Source organism: Cajanus cajan, chromosome 3 (assembly GCF_000230855.2).
Source record: "Cajanus cajan strain Asha chromosome 3, NIPB_CcT2T_4, whole genome shotgun sequence".
Taxonomy (NCBI): domain Eukaryota; kingdom Viridiplantae; phylum Streptophyta; class Magnoliopsida; order Fabales; family Fabaceae; genus Cajanus; species Cajanus cajan.
Window position 1 is genome coordinate 63,147,785 of NC_138519.1, and position 23,757 is coordinate 63,171,541.

General features: G+C 37.3%; 1 long non-coding RNA gene across 1 annotated transcript; it reads right to left on the bottom strand.

The window, feature by feature from the left end:
* Positions 1 to 296: 296 nt before the first annotated feature.
* Positions 297 to 22,663, bottom strand: LOC109794394 (uncharacterized). Its single transcript, XR_002239449.3, has 4 exons — positions 22,597 to 22,663; positions 21,557 to 21,855; positions 21,204 to 21,313; positions 297 to 20,303 (listed from the first exon to the last, which is right to left on the bottom strand). It is a non-coding gene; the product is annotated as an uncharacterized LOC109794394 (long non-coding RNA).
* Between the last annotated feature and the right edge of the window lie 1,094 nt (positions 22,664 to 23,757).

A 23,757-nucleotide genomic window follows, 5' to 3' on the forward strand; every position in this document is an offset into this window, starting at 1 on the left:
CGGTTAGACCAGCTTACACCATAAGCTACCTATTCTTTATATAAGGCCTTTCCTTCAATTTGTAAACACTTTTGGATGTTATAGTGAGATTTTCAAGTTTTATTCTCTGAATTGTCTCTTCCTAAAAGTATCAAACCTCTTTATGCCTCACTTTCATCAAACACATCTTCTTGTACCTATTCTAGTTCAACAAGTGACATTCAGGCCAAATACAAATATACAAGCATAGGGAGTGAGAATACATCGCATCCACACATAACATATATATAAGACATAAAGGTAGACATATACATCTATAAACATCAATAACGTTTAACATACATATAAGAATGCATCCATAGATCTACAATAACCATTTTTCTACATTCATTCCTTATTCATGACCAACAATTGACACAACACATATCAATTACAAATGAAAACTCATGTAACGAATACTTCTAACTCTATAAGCTAGTGGTACTAATGTCCTTTTCATCATCAAGAATATATAATAGTCTAGGAGTTATGGAACAAGACCACCCTATCGAGTAGTGTAGGGAACTTCCATCATTAGTGATCCTTTTGACCCCAACTTAGACAACTCTAAACAAATCAACTCTTAAGGATTCTTTAACCCTCGAGGACTACTTGTGTTGTCCTAGTGGCCTTTCCTCCTTGGTAAGGCTAACCTAGAAAAAATTGGGTGTTTATAGCTGCCCCTCTTTACTTGTCCTTTGGATAGTAAGGTATTATTTTTTTTCAAAGGCAAGTAAAGATGTAGATGTTTTGTATGGATTTTTTTTTCTTGTCTTCATAAGGCACTAGTGACTCGTGTTGATTCCTTCAATTAGATGGGTTTGCTTTTATCCTTACTTGCTCCTTGGATAGTAAAATGTTGAGACTGGATTTTTTGAGGGTGAGCGAGGTTGGAAATATGTGTCTTCCAAACCTTTGGCTTCATGCTTTTGTGTGAAGGTTTCACGTTGCTTCCTCTGGCTAGATGGGTTTGCTTGTGTCCTTGCTTACACCTTGGATAGTAGAACGTTAAGACTGTGTTTTCTGAGGGTGGACAGGGATGGCAATGTGTACCTTTTGAACTTTTGGCTTCCTATTGATCTTGTCTATTTTTCTGTACGGTTGTGTGGTGTTTTGATGTGAAGATTCTTCCAAGTTTGTTGCGAAGTGAGTATATTCTAAACTCAACCTCTCTAGGTTGGGCTTCGTAGGGGATCCAACCGTCCAAGGTAAGTATTTTTTGCTATACCTCTCAAGACTGATGGGTTGAATATTTTTTGCTACATTTCTTGAGACTGATGGTTGAGTATTTTTTGTTGTGCCTCTCCAAATTGATGGTTAAGTATTTTTTATTGTGCCTTTCTAGACTGATGATTGTGTATTATTTGATAGTGCCCAATATGAAAACTCTAAATAAATACCTATGCAACTCATTATGTTACACCCTTTTACCCCAAATACATAAATAAATAATATAACAATTTTGTAAAATAAAAAATAATAAAGTTCTTATCACTAATACTTTGTAAAAGGGTTTACAATGCTTTATCCATAACTTGAGCGAAGGAAAATATAGAAATTAATGTATAAAACAAAGCAAGGCATAACCACCTAATTTAATAAATTTCCAACATGAATAGAAACTTAACAATTGCATATAATTACTCATACTAAAACTTTGCCCCAATATCACACTATCAGAGCAAAACTTTTCTGATGGAAACCAAATCCTCAAGGATCACTTTGGAAGAGGTAAGACCAAGAAGGGTAAAGGTTGATCCATAGGAAGCTGACACTTGAAGGCCATTGGACCTTTAGCAAGGACCATGATTAGGAGGCTCTAGGAGGCTTCCACAGAGGAAGTGCTTCTTAGACCTATGCTCTATATGAGCATTGAGTATGATTCCTCTTTTTAGTCTCATAGGCTCTATTGTACATACCTTGTATAGTTTGAGTTCTTGTACCTTATATATAGTTGATGCTTGTATCACTATTAGAAAAATTAAAATTAGAGAGGGAACAAATCTGTCACTAATCTTTATAAAATCCGTCACAAATAAATTAGTGATGGAATTTGTGACGGAAATGATTTCGTTACAAAAAGTGGCGTCACAAAATATTTAGTGACGGATAATTTCGTCCGTCACAATTAGTGACGGAATTAAGGCATCACAAACAATATATTTTCCGTCACTAATTTCTAACAATAAATGTTTATAAATTAATAAAAATCCGTCGCAATTTGTGACGCCTCTAAATCCGTCGCAATTTGTGAGGGACTAAATCCATCGCAATTTGTGAGGGACTATCTCAGTCACAAATTTGAGAGGGATTGAGAGGTATGTGTGTCCGTCACAAATTGTGATGACGAATAAAATCCCTCACAAATTGTGATGAAGTCACAAACTGTGATGACTAGTATCCGTCACAAACTGCGATGACTAGAATTGACTAGAATCCGTCACAATTTGTGACGACTAAAATCCGCACAAACTGTGATGACTAGAATTGAGTAGAATCCGTCACAATTTGCGATGGATAAAATCCGTCACTAACTGTGATGACCAAAATCTGTCACAAACTGGGATGAATTTCCGTCACAAACTGGGCATTTGTGATGACTAGAATCTCTCACAATTTGCGATGAATAACTGCGAAATCTGTCACAAACTGTTGTGCTGAATGAAATTCATCAGTAATAAATAAAATCCGTCACAAATTGCAAATTACTTTTTTGTAAATTTGTAAAGAATATATTTTTCTCCTTTAATTGTGATATAATTTTTTAATTATGAATATAACAAATAATTTATAAATTAATCGAAAAAGTTGAATTTATTGTCTATTTGTTTAAAAAATTAACAAAATAAATAATTAAGAAAAATTTCTCAATTCTATAAAAGCATGTAACTAAACACGAATATAAGAAAGTCAAGCATACCATAGATACAAATAACACCAAATATAACAAAGTTTATGACTTTAGTTGATCCCTAATGTATGATAAGTACTATAGTAAAACTTAAACATAACAAATTATAAGTTTAAAGCATAGTAAACATAATAGTAAAAGATAATGCATCTCTAAACATCTATATCATGATCATCACCTAACTCATTATCATCAGATTGTACAGTGATGGAGGAAGCCCATGGGCCAAGGGCCCAACTACTAGGGCTATGGCAAGGAGGATACAAGAGGAGTGGGCCCAAGCTCAAGGAAAGCCCATCACATTATTTTGTTGGGCTTTGATCCAAGCCGAAGTAGATTAGGAGTAGTGTAGGGTTGGGCCTTAGAGCCTTGTAATTCTTTAGGCCTTGTATTCACGGCCATTTAGCTTAGGATTTCATTTGAAGGTCATTTGAATTTAGGGTTATTTAGGTTGCATGTGTAGTTGCATTAGAATGTAATTAGATTCACATTTGGTGTGCATTTCGGCCATGTGCAACACATGCACATGGTGTGACCGAAATGCAACTCAAATGGAAGCCTAATGACATTCCAAATGACTTGCACATGTGGTGATCCGGGTTTAGGCTCCAAAATTTGAATTTTGAATTCAAATTTTGGGCGCCTAAGGTTAAGTGAACCCTACCTTGGTTTCACTTAACCTTAGGCTAACCCATGGTTACCTTGACCTAATTTCTCTCTATAAATTCCTTATGACCAAAACTTGTAGCACTTTGGATTAATTGATGAGTTTTTTTCTCTTAGAAATATCTTTTTCCGAAGTCATCTTCTCCTAAAACTCTACCCTACTTGAGCTCCTCTCCTTGTAGAGTTAGGAAGGCTTTCTTCTCCGGACTTAGCTAGAAGCAAGCCTAGGTCACATTGAAGCTACTTGGAGTCTCTTCCTTGAAGTTCTTCTAAAGAATCCGAGAAGCTTTGGCAGTGTTCATGAGAATTCCAAGTGGAATCTCATCAAGTGGTATCAGAGCATTCGGTTCTTCAAGAGATAAGTCATTTTTCTTGTCTTTTGAAGTTTGGTTCCGTGGTTCATTCTTCTATTTGTGTTCATCTTTTTCTTGAGTTTTTGTCACCTAGAGTTTACTCTTTCCTAGATCTAATTTTTGTCTTGAAATTTGATGGATCTAGTATCATATGCTTGAATGATTCATTTATGGGTTTTGAATTATATGCTTCCATGAATCATGCTCCATTCCTTTTTGCCTATTAGGAATTTTCTGCCAATGAGCTTTTTGATTTGATTGAGTCATAATTCAAATTTTATTCGGTCATTGCATGTTGAGTCCATTTTATTTTTGAATCTATGTCTAGTAGTAATGTGTAGTTCTTGTTGTGTTCATCATTCCTAGCTTTGCTTGTTTGAACCGTTTTGATTTCTTTTAATTGCATATTGAAATATTTTCTGGATTTGACCGAGATCCATAGCCTTTGGTATATGCTCATAATTTTTGTTTCAAGTTGAGTTCATAAACTACTACTAGTTCATTAGTAGTTTTCTTAGAAATTTTAGGTTTCCTATTCTAGAAAATGTCTTAAAATTTTTTTTCTCTTATCCGTGAGTTTAATCTTGTGTAATTGGTTGAGTGCTGAAATTTGTGTTTTAAAATTCAATTTGAAATTTGAATTTGGAGCCAAACCGGACATGTGCTAAACAAAGAAGCAAGCATCAAAAGCATGTTGCATGTTCATTACATTTTAACCTAATTTGCTTGTCATTTGGAATTCAAATTTTGAATCCGGTTTTTGTGCTTGTTAAGTGTGACCGAGACTAGTATGTTACATATTGATTGAAAGAAAAAGGCAACTCCTAAGATTAAAAAAAAATATAGAAGAAAGATTAAAAGAAAATGCAAAAACAAAGTGATTAAAAAAAAGTGCTAAACCTAATTTTCAAAAGAAAAAGCCATATAAGGAGTTTTTGCTGCAAGTTTTCTTCTCGATTTGATATTGCTTCTTGTATACATCATATTTTCAGCTTACATTTTCTTGAGTGTTTTGGTTTTTTGAATCAATTCTAGAACCTTTCTTAGGTCATTTCTTTCTTGTCCTAGCCAATTCTTGTTTTGTGTCACTATATTGTCTTCTCCTACTCTACTCTTGTCTTCACTACTTCTCCAATTTTCTTTGTTGTTCATTATCATTGTTTGAACTCAAGTGTGAGCTATGTTTTACCTAGCCTATCTCCCTAGAAGCTAGTTCTACAAGGGTCATCAAAAGAGGACTAAGAAAAGGAGGAGGAAAGGATCAAGGTGGCTCTCGGATTTGGCTACAAAAAAAAGAACAAACACTAAACACTTGGAGCTGAAAATTTTTGGTGGCTGCTGGACTTGTCATCCGTGGAGATCCTTGGAGTTTAAATTTGTTTTGTAATTGATTTTTAAAAAAAAAATTAGAGTATTAGTGACGGATTTAGAGACCAATATTTCCTTACTAAATTGAATTTTGTTGCAAAATTGGTCACTAATCCCTCACTAATTCTTGGTGGCTGTTTTTGATTTCTCTTTAAGCCACTTGTTCCTTTGTTGTTCAGCTTTGTATTTACCTTGTAATTGGCCATTTGAAGGAGTGTCTTGGGTGTGTCTTTGGTGCACAACCATCTCTCCTTAGGTGTTCATTTTCGTTAGAACTTGGTAAGAGTGGTCCTTGATTGATCTTTGGTATCTCTCAAGCTCTCACCCTAGGACACGTTTAGGTAGTTTAATTCTTGCATTAATACTTGTTTTAATTTCTTTCATCTGCCTAGCATATCTTAGTTCACAAATCATCAAAATAATTTTCATTGAAAAGAATTTGGTAGAGATTAACTACAAGGAGGATTAGTAATTTTTACTTGAAGAGGCTTGGTTATTAAGTAGCTCTTAGTAGCTCACCTCCCTCCAAAGTTCAATTTGTATACTTAGTCCTCCAAGTAGTCTTAACCTTGCATAAAAAAAATTTCTTTTCAAAATTCTTTCATTAAAAGAAACCTTTTTCCTATAATGGAAGAATTTTCTACTCCTCAAAGTGATAGTAATTCAAGTGATTACAATGACATGTCAAAAGTAACACATGAATTAAGATCACTTAAAATATGGAAAGAGCAAGAAGCTAAACTTAGAAAAAAAAAAAGAAAAGCTTGAAAGAGAAGCTCAACTTGCTCTTTTGGAGGAAGAGATTCGTTTATTAAAGGAGAAAGAAGAAAAATTACACCACAAGCACCGAAGTAGACATAGCTCCCAACATAGTTCAACCCTAGGAGAGTCAATGCATGATGATAGCCTAGCCTTAGGTGAACATTACCAACAACCTCCTAGAAGAGTTCATAGGACCTCCAAGACAAGGGAATCTAGGGTAGATCTCCCTTATTTTCATGGGAAAGATGATGTTTAGGGGTACCTTGATTGGGAGATTAAGGTTGAACAAATCTTCACTTGCCATCAAGTAAGTGAAGAAAGAAAAGTATCCCTAGCCACTCTAAGCTTTCAAGGTCATGCCATGTATTGGTGGACTTCTCTTGTGAGAGATAGGCGTCTCCATAATGATCCTCCAATTCAATATTGGAATGAATTAAGGAGTGCCTTGAGGAGGAGGCATATTCCCTCTTATTATACTAGGGAGCTTATCAACAAGCTCCAAAGACTCCATCAAAGAAAAATGACTGTGGAAGAGTATAGACAAACGATGGAGTTATATTTGATAAGGGCTGGCATTAGGGAGGAAGAAAACATTACCATTGCTAGATTTTTGAGTGGTTTAACTTTTGAGATAAGAGATAAGGTTGAGATTCTTCCTTATAGAGATTTAAATGATTTAGTTCAACTTTGTATCAAGGTTGAACAACAAAATTTGAGAAAAGGTTTCAAAACAAGCTCATACTCATCTTCTTACTCAAAGGTTGATTACAAGAGGGAGGGCAAGAAAAATACTTTTGAAAAGAAAAATAGTTTTGACTCCCACAAAAATCTAGACAAGGGTAAAGAAAAAGAAAAAGACAAAAAAACCAACACCTCACACACTAGTACTAAGTCTAGTGACATAAAATTCTTTAAGTGTCTTGGGAGAGGCCACATTGCTTCTCAATGCCCCAACAAAAAGGTCATGATTCTAAGGGGCCAAGACATTTATAGTAGCCAAGATGAAGCTACTACTTCTTCATCTTCAAGTGAGGATGAAGAAGAAGCAAGTGAGGGAGAGTCATGTGAGGTCACTTACCCTTACAATGAGGAACTTCTTATGATGAGAAGGGTCCTCAATAACCAACCTAGTGATACACAATCCCAACGAGAGAACATCTTTCACACAAGATGTAATATTTCAAACAAGGCTTGTTCTCTCATAGTGGATAGTGGATCTTGGTGCAATTGTTGTAGCACTAGGATGGTTGAAAAGTTGGGCTTGACTACCACACCCCATCCAAAACCTTATCAACTTCATTGGCTTAATGATGATGGGGATATGGTGGTCAACCAACAAGTGGAAGTAGAGTTTTCTATTGGGAACTATAAAGATAAAGTAAAATGTGATGTGGTTCCCATGGAAGCTTGTCATATTTTATTGGGTAGGCCATGGCAATTTGATAAACAAACTCATCATGATGGCCTAACCAATAAGATAACTTTCACTCACAAAGGTAAGAAGTTTGTGCTTCATCCTCTATCACCTTCACAAGTGATGGAAGATCAAGTACAAATGAAGACCAAACATGAGCAAGAGAAAGGAAAACAAAAAAAAATGAAAAAAGAAACTTCTAAAAATTAGTGAACAAGAGGATTCTAGAGAGACTAGTGTTCCCTCTCCAGAGATAGTTCAAGAAGAGATTTTTGATTCAAAACCTTTACACAAAACCTCTCTCTTCCTTGAACCATCTTCTCATATCCTCATGTGTAGAGGAACACTCACATGCACTACCACAAGTTCTTTGGAAACTTCTTTACCTATAGAAGTCAAAAATCTTTTAAAAGAATTTGATGATGTATTCCCTAGTGAAGGCCCAGTGGGACTTCCACCTTTTAGGCGAATAGAACATCAAATAGATCTTGTGCCTGGGGCTAGTCTTCCAAATAGACCAGCCTATAGGACCAACCCACAAGAGACTAAAGAGATAGAGAAGCAAGTACAAGAGTTATTGGATAAGGGTTGGATTCAAAAAAGTCTAAGCCCTTGTGCTGTGCCTGTCATCTTGGTGCCAAAAAAAGATGGAAAATGGAGGATGTGTTGTGACTGTAGAGCCATCAACAACATTACCATAAAATATAGGCACCCAATTCCTAGGCTTGATGACATGCTTGATGAATTGCATGGGTCATCCATATTTTCCAAAATAGATCTTAAAAGTGGATATCACCAAATTAGAATCAAGGAAGGTGATGAGTGGAAAACTGCTTTTAAGACTAAATTTGGACTATATGAATGGTTGGTAATGCCTTTTGGGCTTACTAATGCACCTAGCACATTCATGAGGCTGATGAATCATGCCCTTAGGGATTGTATTGGTAGGTTTGTAGTTGTTTATTTTGATGATATTTTAATCTATAGCCAAAGTCTCAGTGATCATGTGGATCACCTAAGACAAGTCCTACTTGTTCTTATAGACAATCACTTGTTTGCCAATGTAGACAAGTGCACTTTTTGTGTGGATAATGTTATTTTTCTAGGTTTTGTGGTAAGCAAAAAAGGGGGTACATGTGGACCCCGAGAAAATCAAAGCCATCCAAGAATGGCCTATTCCTACTAATGTTAGTGAAGTTAGGAGCTTCCATGGTTTGGCAAGCTTTTATAGAAGATTTGTTCCTAACTTCTCTACATTAACTTCACCTCTCAATGAGTTGGTGAAGAAGGATGTGGTCTTTGAATGGCAAGAAAAACATAATTTAGCTTTTCAAGAGCTTAAGCATAAACTCACTCAAGCACCTGGTCTAGCTCTTCCTGATTTTAGCAAAACTTTTAAGCTAGAATGTGATGCTTCAGGTCTTGGCATAGGAGCTGTGTTGTTACAAGGTGGCCATCCCATAGCATATTTCAGTGAAAAACTTCATGGGGCTGCCTTGAACTACCCTACCTATGACAAGGAGTTATATGCTTTGGTTCGTGCCCTTCAAACTTGGGAACATTACCTTGTGACCAAGGAATTTGTTATCCATAGTGATCATGAATCACTTAAATACTTGAAGGGTCAACATAAGTTAAATAAGAGGCATGCAAAATGGGTTGAGTACCTTGAGTAATTTCCTTATGTCATCAAATATAAAAAAGGCTCTACAAATGTAGTAGCTGATGCTTTGTCAAGAAGACATGTTTTGTTAAACATCCTAGGTTCTCAAATACTAGGGTTTGATGACATCAAGGAATTGTATGAGAAAGACCTTGATTTTGCTAACTTTTATTCTTTATGTATTCAAAAACCTTATCAAGGGTACTATATTTCTGAGGGGTATCTTTTTAAAGAAAATAAACTTTGTGTACCCCAAGGATCTATTAGGAAACTCTTGGTCAAGGAGAGCCATGAGGGTGGGCTCATGGGGCATTTTGGAATTGAGAAAATTCTTTCACTTTTGAGAGAGAAATTCTTTTGGCCTCATATGAAAAGAGATGTTCAAAGGTTTTGTAGTAGTTGCATTGCTTGTTTACAAGAAAAGTCTACCACCAAACCTCATGGACTATACACCCCCTTGCCAATATCCAATTCTCCTTGGGTAGACATTTCCATGGATTTTATCCTTGGTTTGCCTAGGACCCAAAGAGGAAAGGATTCTATCTTTGTGGTTGTGGACCGTTTTAGCAAAATGGCACACTTTATTCCATGCCACAAAGTGGATGATGCAAGCAACATTGCTAAATTATTCTTTCAAGAAATTGTGAGACTACATGGGTTACCCAAAACTATTGTCTCCGATAGAGATGTTAAGTTCCTTAGACATTTTTGGAAAACTCTTTGGGCAAGGCTAGTGTCGCCACCCGCCGAAACGGACCTTGGCATTCGCGACGATGGTCGGACTCTTTTTAAAGGTTTGAAAAGTGGTGGATTGCTAGAACGATTTATTCTCAAACTGAGACCTTGTCGAGCTAACAATTTTATTAAATGATTCACCAATCCATGTTAATCCCAAGCGGGACCCTCCATGAATTAGTGTTTTTCGCAAAAGGTAGGGTTCTTGGAGTCGCCACCAACGTTTTACTCAAAACATTGGAAAAAGGGATAAGGCAATTGATTTCATAAATCAACCTTGGTCATTACAACCAGAGTCGGGTAAGGGAGTCGGTTACGTGCGGGGAAGGTGTTAGCACCCCCACAACGCCCCATTAGGGTTCCCTATGACGGATTATTTATTAAATAATAGCGTAAAATTACTAAATTACCCCTATTTATTATAAACGATTATATATTAAATATCTACATGATGACGAAAATATGCAACAATCAGAAAGCGGTAAAAGAAGGGATTTTTAGAAAAGAAACCTCTTGAAGCGTGCTTTTTATATATCAATGAAGTCTAGGAGGCTTTTTGGCACTCCCTCCCTCTACAAGCTCGCTCGCTCCTTCCTAAAAAATAATTTTTACTATGGAAATCCAAAAGATTTCCCTTCGACTAAGTTCGAGACTCAAGCAAATGGCTCGTGACTCAAGAACTTCGTCGGATTGACTCTCAGAGCGATTTCTAGGGCAGAACACTGCTCAAAAACCCCAGAATACTCAAGGAGAGAGTCAAAACTGTGTGGAAAAGTGTCAAATGACGTCCAAATGACGTCCTATTTATAGGGATGAGGCGCAATACGGCCCCTGGGTTCAATACGGCCCGTATTGAGTTTTTGTACTTCAATACGGCCGTATTGGTTTCAGTACGGCCGTATTGTAGTACAAAATGTGCAGTACGGCCATACTGAACTCCAAGGAGGCCGTATTGAGCTCCAAACCTCCCACTTTCTTATTTTTGGCTACTCTAAGACCTCTAAACCTACAGATAGTCATCCTATGGTCTTCTAGGAGTCCTTCTGGCTGACTTTCCTTTGATCTTTGAGAGTCTTCGAGTCTTATTTCCGACCCGGACAATTTTAGGGGTCTACAGCTGCCCCCCTTTACTTAGTCAAACGGCCTTTTGGTGTACCGTTTGATAAGTAAAGGAGTTGACCCAATTGTCCGGGGAATAAGCCATCCTTCCGACTTGTAGTGTCTTCAGGTGGGAAAATTGTTGAGTAGCCTCTCCAGGTTGAGTTTGCCCTCTCCAGGGTGAGTATTAGTCGTCGCCTCTCCAGGCTCATTGCATACCTCGGTGCTCTGGACATCTGGGTAGCTGAGTAACGCCTCTCCAGGCTTGTGCATACCTCGGTGCTCTGGACATCTGGGTAGCTGAGTATCGCCTCTCCAGGCTTGTGCATACCTCGATGCTCTGGACATCTGGGTAGCTGAGTATCGCCTCTCCAGGCTTGTGCATACCTCGGTGCTCTGGACATCTGGGTAGCTGAGTATTGCCTCTCCAGGCTTGTGCATACCTCGGTGCTCTGGACATCTGGGTAGCTGAGTATTGCCTCTCCAGGCTTGTGCATACCTCGGTGCTCTGGACATCTGGGTAGCTGAGTATCGCCTCTCCAGGCTTTGTGCATACCTCGGTGCTCTGGACATCTGGGTAGCGTGAGTTTGCCCTCTCCAGGGATTTGTGATAGTTTTGTCTCCATAGTCCACGATGTTGCTTCGACGATTGTTTTTGATTTTTGTGCCACTGAGGGCTGGATAACGCAGGGATCCGTCTAGGGGATGTGCAGTTACTCATAGGTTCTTGTGTCCCAACTTTCCATTGCGTAGTTGGTGCCCACTGGGGAATTTCTGATTCCTTGGGGGTGCAGACACAAAGATGCTCTTTCTGATGTGAGCGATGCCTTATGGTTGGCTGACGTCCTTTCGACGGTGGTGGAGTATCCCGGTTATCCTTATTCGGGTGACTCTTTTTGATTTTCTGGTTTTATTGCCTCTGTGTAGGCTGTTATCCACTAGGGGATTCTGTCGTATGATTTTGTCTCCACAGTCCACGATGCTGCTTCGACGGTTGTTTTTTATTTTGATGCCGCTGAGGGCTGGATAACGCAGGGATCCGTCTAGGGGATGTGCAGTTACTCATAAGTTCTTGTGTCCCAACTTTCCATTGTGTAGTTGGTACCCATTGGGGAATTTCTGATTCCTTGGGGTGTAGACACAAAGATGCTCTTTTCTGATGTGAGCGATGCCTTATGATTGGCTGACGTCCTTTCGACGTTGGTGGAGTATCCCGGTTATCCTTATTCGGGTGACTCTTTTGATTTTCCGGTTTTGTTGCCTCTGAGTAGGCGAATGATCTTGATGTTCGGTGTTCGACTGAGTGCCGGATTCCGCTTGGGGAATGGTTATTGATGTTTTTGATTTTCTCTTTTTGAAGGAGTGCCTCTGAGTAGGCGAATGATCTTGATGTTCGGTGTTCGGCTGAGTGCCGGATTCCGCTTGGGGAATGGTTATTGATCTTTTTGATTTTTCTCTTTTTTGAAGGGGTGCCTTTGAGTAGGCGAATGGGGATTGAAGATCTTATGTATCCCAGAGTATTATTTAGAAAGCCTCTTCAGGCTTAGCTTCACTCATCGCCTAAGTTGGAAAGCTATCTTCCACTGAGGAAGTATGAGTCCTTTCGACTTGGATATTCTGTTTAGATGATCAAGCCTCCCTTGGGGAATCTTTGCTGATCTTGGTTTGATAGCTCTCACTGGGGAATTTGGCCTGTGAGTAGAAGCTGAGATATCTCTGGGGAGTATTATTTCGGCGAGCCTCTCCAGGCTCAATTATTCTGAGAAGGGAGTATTATTTCGGCAAGCCTCTCCAGGCTCAGTTATTCTGAGAGAGTATTATTTCGGCAAGCCTCTCCAGGCTCAGTTATTCTGTACGAGTATTATTTCGGCAAGCCTCTCCAGGCTCAGTTATTCTGTACGAGTATTATTTCGGCAAGCCTCTCCAGGCTCAATTATTCTGTATGAGTATTATTTCGGCAAGCCTCTCCAGGCTCAATTATTCTGTATGAGTATTATTTCGGCAAGCCTCTCCAGGCTCAGTTATTCTGTACGATGTGATTGATTTTCTAAATCTTTTGCCTTTTTTGTCCTTTTTAGCTTTTTCTGTATTTTTGCCTTTTTTGTCATTTTTTGGCTTTTTCTGTATTTTTGCCTTTTTGTCATTTTTTGGCTTTTTCTGTATTTTTGCCTTTTTGTCGTTTTTTGGCCTTTTCTGTTGACTGTTGTCATACACAAGCAATTTTTCTATTTTTCTATTTTATGCAATTGCCTCATGATAAGGTCTTTGAATGTGCAACTAATGTGTGTGTGATGCAAAAATGCAAGTTTGATTATTTTTATTAATGTTTTTTAGAAAAATGAATGGCTCTCCCTATCTTCCTTTTCTTGGAGGAATTTCTGTCGTCGACGTGAGGGAATATTTTTGTGAGCCTTTTATGCAGGAGATTACGGATTTTATAGGAACCCCTCCAATTTTCTTTATTGACTGATTATTAAAGGAATTTCGTACAATTTTTATGAAATACCAATTTTAGAGGCATAATCACATGGTCAAGAGAGAAGAGAAAATGAATAGATATTTTATTGATATTCACAAGTGTTTTTTACAGAAAGATATACAGAAGGAATTTATGAAGAATGGCTGGCCAGGGTAGGCTATATACATTGGGCTTAACAATTATATCTGTAATTGTTGCTCTTTACATTCCCCTAGTTGCTTCGGGTGAGATGCCTGAGCCAGGAGTGTAGATGCTGCAAGACGCTTGCTTCTAGAAGATAATCACTTGATCCGCCTTTCGGTTTTCGATTCAAGTGATCGTTGCTTGCTTTGTTTTTGCATCTTATTCTTTTGCCCCTAATTTTTGTCTAGGACGTATCCTAGCGGGGATAAATTCGCCTTTGTTTTGCCTAGTACCCTTGTACTGGCGGGCTTTTTATTTTGCCCTAACTTTTGCCTAGGACGCCCTTTTTGGGTTTTCATCCTAGCGGGCCTATGCAAGCAACGTCTTCAAGCATAGTACTTCTTTACCACGTCAGCGTTGACTGGGTATCGAAGTTCTTCTCCATCCATGTCTGTGAGGATCAATGCTCCTCTTGAGAAGGCTCGTTTTACCACGTATGGTCCTCCGTGATTTGGGGCACACTTTCCGATTTTGTCCTTTTGAGTTGGTAGCAATTTCTTCATTACCAACTCTCCCTCATGGTAGACTCGAGGGTGGACTTTCTTGTCAAAAGCCTTTTTGGTCTTCCTCTGATAGGCTTGACCATGGCATATGGCGTTCAGCCGTTTTTCTTCAATGAGGTTCAACTGGTCATACCGGCTTTGAACCCATTCTGCTTCGGAAAGTTTTGCTTCCATGATTACCCTTAGGGAAGGTATTTCGACTTCGACGGGTAGAACTGCCTCCATCCCATAGACGAGGGAGAATGGAGTAGCTCCTGTAGATGTGCGTACAGAAGTCCTATAACCATGGAGAGCGAAGGGTAACATCTCGTGCCAGTCTTTAAATGAGACAACCATCTTTTGCACTATTTTCTTGATGTTCTTATTGGTTGCCTCGACTGCCCCATTCATCTTTGGCCGATATGGGGAAGAGTTATGGTGTTGGATCTTGAATTCTTGGCACAGTTCTTCCACCATTTTGTTGTTCAGATTAGATCCATTATCAGTGATGATTTATTTCTCCATGCTTCCACTAGATTATTCTAAAATCATTTGGGACAAGAGAGAAAAGAAGGGAAAGATACTTTTATTCTGAAGTTTGTGTTTTAGAGGGGATTTATTTTTCAAAAATAGTTTTTGTAAGAATGGTTGGCCAAGGTAGGCTTATGTGTTTAGGCTTGTTTGATTAAACACTTATGAAGTTAAGAAAATCTTTGTTTATTGACGTTGTGATTTGACAACTTGGATAGCTTCTCTTGAACCTTTCTTTTTGAGTTCGGTTCATGGTACCATCATGGATTCCTTTTGTTTTTTGATTGTCCTTATTTTTGCCTAAAACACCCTTTTGTGGCGTTTTAGCGGACTTTTGTTTTTATTCATTTTTGCAACCCTAACTTTTGCCTAGGTCACCCTTTTGTGGGATTCCTAGCGGGTCTTTTGCTCTTATTTTTGCGCAGCCCCCTTTTTGGGTTTCCTGCCGAGCTTCTTTTATTTTAAAAGATTTCTTTTTACCCATGATGGCACTTGTCAAGGCCAAGGGAAGGTGCTCCAAGTTGTCACACACACTTCCACATAAAAATGATGCGGGTTTATTATTATTAAGATGATTTTAACCTCATTCATGTTTATTCAAACAGGGTTAAAAATAATGTGGTTTAGAATTTTATTATAAGCAAGAAAAGAAGCAATGAGAAAGAATAAAGAATGATTTTATCATAATCATAGCGGAAACATGTGTCCTTATTTCATCACTGATATGGGTCCCAATGTTGACCTCTTTTATCTCTCGGCCCTGCCCCAAATTCACAGTCTCCAATTTCTCTTGATACGATTGGAGTAGACGAGCTTCTTGATTTAGCAGTCTTTGCAGATCCGGAGAGATGGCCTCCTCATCACTGTCCAACTCAACCCATTCATCCTCAACTTTCGGATCCCGGTCAGAGCGAACAATTACAGACATAATTATTTTATTGGTTCTGTTTAGGTTTAGAATTATTAATGTTAATGAGGAAAGAGAGAAAAGAACAAAAGAGAGAGTGATGTGTGAAAAATGTCTCTTTATTGATATGTATTAAAATTTGTACAAAGACCCTTATTTACATGAAAAGGTTCTCATGATCTCGGGTACTGATCATGAGTCCCTAAAAGAGAAATATGAAGGGGCCCTATCGTGGCTTGTTCTTCTCTCTATTCCTGCTTTGGCCGAGGATTCTTGCTCACGTCGGGCGCTGTTGAATCAAAAGTGATCCACCCAGCATCGATAAGGTTTTGGACCTTATATTTGAGAGCTCTACAGTTCTCCGTTGAATGCCCCGGTGCCCCCGAATGGTATAGACATTTATCTTGTGGATTGTACCAATCGGGGTAGGGTGGATCCATTTTCTTTGGTGGAACATAAGCTAGAAGACGTGCTTCCACTAGCTTCGGCAGGAGGTCGCTATATGTGGTCGGAAGTTTATCAAACTTCTTCACAGGGTTGTATTGCGACTTTCCTGACTTCGAAGTGGAAGAAGATGAAGAAATATTTACGGCATTGACTCCTCTCTTCTTCTTCTTCCTAAAGGTCTTCTTAGCTTTAAATGATTGGGAAGGTTTAGCTAGCTTCCCACTTTTCAGCTCTTGTTCCACTCTTCCTCCAACATGATGGGACTCATGGTCACTGTGCTCAGCCCCGTGTATATTGTGGTGACGCATGAGTTCCATCATTTGCGCCATTTGCTCCTTGAGCTGTGACCAGCCACTTTCTAAAATGAATGTTTAATCTAATTTTATTTATGGAGTGAATACACACTTGACATGAGCTTGATAACCCTCCATTTTTAAGGCGCTGCCTTTTTAAAACAGAGTGTTACCACCCTCCTTGACTTATGATCCCTCCCCAACGGAGAATCTCGATAATTATGGGTCTCTTTTACTCATGTCAAGAGGTATTGGTGAACCTAAAATGCATGGTTTATGAGGATGCATGATGTCTTATTGGTAATGATGTACATGCTCCTCACTTTTATTATATTTCCACACATGGTCTTTCCTCTCATGTCATGGTATTTTCATGCATGGGGATTATTCTTATAGACCTTATCACGAGGTTTATTTTTAGTGCACAAACAATATCACATAAACCTATACACAAACAATTCACTCATCCACGAACAGTCACGAGCGAATCACGAGGTAGGGGTATCCTGCAGAAAAGTGCATATTCAAGGTGGTTCTAACTGTTCTCACCGGTCTGAGGCCCCCAAGGTGCCCCCATTATAGGGACCCAATTCCTCTCGTCGTAAGTCGATGGAAAGTTCCAACGCACTGTCGGACTTGAGTTCATGGTTATCACCTTGAGTGATGTTTTCCGACAACGGTCTACGGGCACCTATAGACCCATTCGACAACCGGCCGTACTAACATCCACTCCCTATGGCTTACCACTCATGCCCCCGGGTATAGAGGGAACTGTTGTGTGCAAAGGTTCGTGTGCAGTTTGTATTTCAAACAATTGCGGAAAATTAAACAAACAACAGTTATTAAAGCCAAATAAATAAAGCATGTTATCATACCAGTAAGGGGTAACGAAGTAATTTTAAACTATTATTTTAAAAATAATCCATCACTAAATGGGACTGACTCTCGAGGCTTCCCCAGTAGAGTCGCCATCTGTCGCCACCCGCCGAAACGGACCTTGGCATTCGCGACGATGGTCAGACTCTTTTTAAAGGTTTGAAAAGTGGTGGATTGCTAGAACGATTTATTCTCAAACTGAGACCTTGTCGAGCTAACAATTTTATTAAATGATTCACCAATCCATGTTAATCCCAAGCGGGACCCTCCATGAATTAGTGTTTTTCGCAAAAGGTAGGGTTCTTGGAGTCGCCACCAACGTTTTACTCAAAACATTGGAAAAAGGGATAAGGCAATTGATTTCATAAATCAACCTTGGTCATTACAACCAGAGTCGGGTAAGGGAGTCGGTTACGTGCGGGGAAGGTGTTAGCACCCCCACAACGCCCCATTAGGGTTCCCTATGACGGATTATTTATTAAATAATAGCGTAAAATTACTAAATTACCCCTATTTATTATAAACGATTATATATTAAATATCTACATGATGACGAAAATATGCAACAATCAGAAAGCGGTAAAAGAAGGGATTTTTAGAAAAGAAACCTCTTGAAGCGTGCTTTTTATATATCAATGAAGTCTAGGAGGCTTTTTGGCACTCCCTCCCTCTACAAGCTCGCTCGCTCCTTCCTAAAAAATAATTTTTACTATGGAAATCCAAAAGATTTCCCTTCGACTAAGTTCGAGACTCAAGCAAATGGCTCGTGACTCAAGAACTTCGTCGGATTGACTCTCAGAGCGATTTCTAGGGCAGAACACTGCTCAAAAACCCCAGAATACTCAAGGAGAGAGTCAAAACTGTGTGGAAAAGTGTCAAATGACGTCCAAATGACGTCCTATTTATAGGGATGAGGCGCAATACGGCCCCTGGGTTCAATACGGCCCGTATTGAGTTTTTGTACTTCAATACGGCCGTATTGAATTCAGTACGGCCGTATTGAAATACAGAAACTTCAATACGGCCGTATTGGTTTCAGTACGGCCGTATTGTAGTACAAAATGTGCAGTACGGCCGTACTGAACTCCAAGGAGGCCGTATTGAGCTCCAAACCTCCCACTTTCTTATTTTTGGCTACTCTAAGACCTCTAAACCTACAGATAGTCATCCTATGGTCTTCTAGGAGTCCTTCTGGCTGACTTTCCTTTGATCTTTGAGAGTCTTCGAGTCTTATTTCCGACCCGAACAATTTTAGGGGTCTACAGCTAGGAACTAAACTTCTATTTTCTACCACATGTCATCCCCAAACTGATGGGCAAACTGAGGTAGTAAATAGGTCTCTAGGGACTATGTTGAGGGCAATCCTCAAAGGCAATAAAAAGTCATGGGATGACTATCTCCCTCATGTGGAGTTTGCCTATAATAGAGTGGTTCACAAAACCACTAACATGTCTCCTTTTGAGGTTTTCTATGGTTTCAATCCTCTTACTCCTTTGGATTTGTTGCCCCTACCAGATGTTGCTTCTTTTATTCATAGAGAAGGCACATCTAGGGCTGAGTTTGTTAAAAAATTACATGAGAGGGTTAGAAATCATATTCAATCCCAAACTGAAAAATATCAACAATATAATAATAAGGGTAGAAAGGAAGTTGTCTTCAAGGAAGGTGATTGGGTTTGGCTACACCTTAGGAAGGATAGGTTTCCTTCCAAAAGAAAGTCAAAGCTTAGTCCTAGAGGAGATGGACCCTTTCAAGTCCTTAGGAAAATCAATAATAATGCCTATATCCTAGATCTCCCTTCTGAATATGGTGTTAGTCCTAGTTTTAATATTTTTGATTTATCTCTCTTTACAGGACTGGCTACCCAAGAGGAGGATGCTTTGGATTTGAGGACAAATCCTCTTCAAGAGGGAGGGGATGATGGAGGAAGCCCATGGGCCAAGGTCCCAACTACTAGGGCTATGGCAAGGAGGATACAAGAGGAGTGGGCCCAAGCTCAAGGAAAGCCCATCACATTATTTTGTTGGGCTTTGACCCAAGCCCAAGTAGATTAGGAGTAGTGTAGGGTTGGGCCTTAGAGCCTTGTAATTTTTTAGGCCTTGTATTCACGGCCATGTAGCTTAGGATTTCATTTGAAGGTCATTTGAATTTAGGGTTATTTAGGTTTCATGTGTAGTTGCATTAGAATGTAATTAGATTCACATTTGGTGTGCATTTCGGCCATGTGCAACACATGCACATGGTGTGACCGAAATGCAACTCAAATGGAAGCCTAATGACATTCCAAATGACTTGCACATGTGGTGATCCGAGTTTAGGCTCCAAAATTTGAATTTTGAATTCAAATTTTGGGCGCCTAAGGTTAAGTGAACCCTACCTTGGTTTCACTTAACCTTAGGCTAACCCATGGTTACCTTGACCTAATTTCTCTCTATAAATTCCTTATGACCGAAACTTGTAGCACTTTGGATTAATTGATGAGTTTTTTTCTCTTAGAAATCTCATTTTCCGAAGTCATCTTCTCCTAAAACTCTACCCTACTTGAGCTCCTCTCCTTGTAGAGTTAGGAAGGCTTTCTTCTCTGGACTTAGCTAGAAGCAAGCCTAGGTCACATTGAAGCTACTTGGAGTCTCTTCCTTGAAGTTCTTCTAAGGAATCCGAGAAGCTTTGGAAGTGTTCATGAGAATTCCAAGTGGAATCTCATCATACAGTGTCAGCATCATGTGTAGGAGGAGGTTGGGGAGGACGAGAAGATTGAGAAAACATCTCCATAAATTGCTTCAGCTGCTCATGAACCAACCGAGACTCTTCCTATGGAGCACGAATCAAATCTGCATGGCTTTGCAATTGTTCTTTCAATGATTTGTTTTCTTCAGACAAATTTGAAACAAGATTTTTCATTTGTTCATACTCAGGAGTAGAGATACCATCTAAGAATGTAGAAGAAGAAGGTTTATACTTCCCAGCCTCTGAACCTAAACCAAATATTCTTCCTTTATCGTTCACACCACCAACAACATCATAGAAAATACTATTTTCAGATTGCACACTAGAGGCAGCATGATCTCCCGATAATTGTTGTGACTCTCTTTCAAATAACCGTCTTTGATACTCATTCTATATAAAAAGAAAAGTAAGAAACAAAAGTATATAAACATTAATGACAATAGAAGATCTCATGAATGTCATGAATGATGCAAAGTAAATGGGAACAATGAGAGTGAAAGGATTAACTCAAACATGATTTTGGAGCATTTTTTTTTAAATTAAAAGTTTTAAATTATTCTCTTAATTATTGAATAAATTTTTAAACAGTAATAAATGGAAGGAATGCCGTGATAGAATTATTTCAAAATGATGTACATGTTATGCTACTAAAAAAATAAACTACAAGTAGGTAAAACTTTTGCAACATGTAGTGGATGGACACAATAACGTGTTATAAAGAGACCAAATATTTATTTAAGATTGAAATTTTATTTTTGAGAATCTGTGAAAAATGGTTGTGTCGTCTAGTTTGAATTATTTTTGTATACAATGTACTTTCTCTCAATTTGATTTTGGTTTCTGAAATGAACATGTTGTTCGCATTAAGTATATGCAGTAGTAAGTTAAAAATTAAAAAAAGGTGTTCTACGGAGGTTCTTTTCTTCTTTTATGAAGATTGTTATTTTTCGGATTCAATGAAGGTCGATCCATATAAAACCAAGTTGAATTTGTCCACTAAATTTAATGCCAAATATTATTGGGCGGCTGTGGCCTGGGAAGGTTAGGCCTCAACCATTTTCAATGCATATATTGCACTTCCTCTAAATTGCAGAGGTTATAGTGCTTCATTGATAGATTTTGGTGGTGTTGGAGATGGAAAGACATCAAATATATAACAGAAACAATTATAAAAACTCAATTATAATAACTCATTACTATTGTCCAACATATTATATTCATATGTTCTCATATAGTAAAACTCTAACAGTAACAATTATAAAAACTCAACGATAAAAAGGCTATAAATACCTTGAGTAAATCAGAAACCTTCTCAGCAATATATTTTTGTTCAATATTGACTCCCTCCTATGTTACTTATCAACATGAATGCACAGTATAACTTCATCAACACATTACACCTGAAAGTAAAACTTAATAAATTCTAGGAACAATATATATAAATTATTGCAAGTATATATAAATAGACGAGGCAAACGAGAGGAAAGTATATATAAATTCTTAGAAGAATGAATGCTGGTGCATCAAATATATAAAAAACTATTTAGAGAATTTAAAGTACAAACTACAAAAGGAACCTTTACATCAACCAACCAACCAAACGAGAATTATATAAATTATAAAGTAGAAACTGAGGAGGCTACCTTTAATTGAAGTCATGTAATTAGAAAGGAACTTAGTAGGGAATGCACTAATAGCAGGTCATCACCGGTAGCTAACTCTCAAAAATCAAACCAGAATTGCAAGCTACGCCAAGAAACCAAACATCACCCTCTGTTTTTTTTCTCTGTGCATGATGTCCCACTCCCACCAGCATCCACAACCACATCAAAGACGGTTATTATCTCACTGCCTGAACCAACTTCGTGATATATAGGCCAATAATATTCATTAGCATCCCATTTGATTTAGTTGCAATCTGACACTTTCTCTTATAGGAGTGCTGCCAACAAACCAATTTTAATTAACAAAGTAAAAGGAATCTTAATTAATTTAGTAAAAGTCTAAACTAACTTATAGTTAAACTAACTTAACTTAGTACTAAACTACACTTTTTATTTATTTATGAGAATTAACACAACACTAAGAAAGTTTATGGCACTTAAACGCCCCACTTAACTAACACTCACTCACTTAGTCTATAATTAATTAATCGAGTAAACAAATTAATTACTACACTAAATAATCAGTCTAATTAATTAGTCTAACTAAACTTATTTCATTATACTAACTTATATAGTCTAATGCTAATCCTCAAAAAATAACTTACTCTAATTTTTATTTATCTAATACAAAACTAACGAAGAAATTAATCAAAAATTAGTTTCTTTATTATATGGCTTTTATCAAACAATTAACAACCATAATAAAAAATAAAAATAAAAAAACTAATCAAACCAAATGTTTTTGGAACATTTCCACACCCACCTTACATGGATGGCGAAAACAAAGCACAACATATTCATTCCATAAACACGATCATCCCAATAACAGCACGGGAATGCAATCAAACAAAAATGAAGAGAAAATGTGAAAATGCAACAAAATAAGAGCAAACACGAGCAAGAAAGTAAAAACAAATAAGGCAAAGGAGCACACCAAGCCAGAAAGAGAATAGAGTAGAAAGACATTGAGTGAGGAAGAGAATAGAGAGACATTTGAGAATGGAATTGGAAACCCTAACCTTAGGAGGGGCGGCGGACTCCTAATTTTTTCGGGAGACAGAGCGAAAATGAATTGTAAGGCGCGGGACGGGTTTGGGACTCATAAAGGAAGGATTTTATTATATTATTTATTTTCAAATTTTTTTAACAATATTTTATTAAACAAATTTTACATTAAATTATTAATTATAGTCATTTTTTAACTAATTTATTTAATTTTAGTTTTTACAATGATTTTTTTATTATTATTATTTAAATTTATTCAACTTATTAAAAATATAAATTTAAGATATTTCTATTTATCAAATTCATTTTTTTTATATAAAATAACATAAATATAAATTGTCGTTTCAATAATTTCTAAATTCATTTTTAAAAATTTAAATATATAATCATATTTTATTATAAATTTTAAAATTAGCCTAATTTTGAATTTTGAAATGTACATAATTTTTATGGGTTTTTTAATTACAAAAATTCAAATAACTAAATTTATGTTATTTTTAATATTTTATTTGGAAGTTTAATTTCATTTGAGTTTTTTCCAAAAAAAAATTATAAAAATCTACAATAAATTATTACGTTTAGTCATTTTTTTAATCTAAATCATGTTTACTCATTTTTAAAAAAAAAATCAATTTAAATTTATTTATAACTTAACTAAAGATAAAAGAAATCCAAAGGTTTTGATCTCCACTTTATTAAAAAATAACCTCCATGTAGTAGTTTTGTTGGTTATCCAATTTTACAGTTTTGTTGGTTTTTATAATAAAAATAAGACATAATTTAAAACAGATAAATTATTGGCGGTTGAAAGAGGATGGTGTGACACCCTTACTACCCCAACATATATATTGTAATAATAAAAACTTATAAATAAATTTTTCAATTTTGGTAAAAGGGTTCACATGAGAATCTTCAAAGTTATTCTTCAATAACCACAGTAATAAAAATGAACCACAGGAGTTTACAAATTATTAAAAATAATAATTACAATTTCAAAATCATATAAAATCTATGTCCTAAAAATCCTCTGCCCCGATGTCACAATATCAGAGCATACCCACACTTCCACTGTTGGCATTCTAGATGCCACTCGAAGCCGGATCTTTCTCACCTAAAACATCCACAAATCGTACGGTGAGAAAGAAAACATCTATATATATAGCACATAAGAAAAC